We start from the raw sequence: 370 nt of genomic DNA, 5'->3' as shown, positions 1-370 counted from the left end.
AGGGGAGGGGGTCTGCCCCCACCCCCAGCTTGTGAGGCTCCATGCACCTGCCCGAAGCAGGATCAACAGCACCGTGCCCTCTCTGCACCCGGGCAGGGGACATGCGTGCAGGGGGCTCCTGCACAAGGACCATGCTCTGGTGGGGAGTGCATGGGGAGGGGGGCTTCGCATCCTTGTCCTCCACTCCCCCAGCTTCATCCCCCACGAGAGCCCAGGGCTGGCCCCTGCGGGCACGGTAGCTCCTTCTGTCCTTCTGCAGGACCTGGGGATCACCAAGGTGGGACACATGAAGAGAATCCTCCAGGCCATTAAGGAGCTCAGCAACCCACCCTAGTGTGGTGGGGGGGGGGCACCGGGCCCCCCCACCCGC

Source organism: Pterocles gutturalis, unplaced genomic scaffold (assembly GCF_000699245.1).
Source record: "Pterocles gutturalis isolate BGI_N339 unplaced genomic scaffold, ASM69924v1 scaffold16867, whole genome shotgun sequence".
Classification (NCBI taxonomy): domain Eukaryota; kingdom Metazoa; phylum Chordata; class Aves; order Pterocliformes; family Pteroclidae; genus Pterocles; species Pterocles gutturalis.
Note: the sequence above shows the minus strand (reverse complement) of the source record.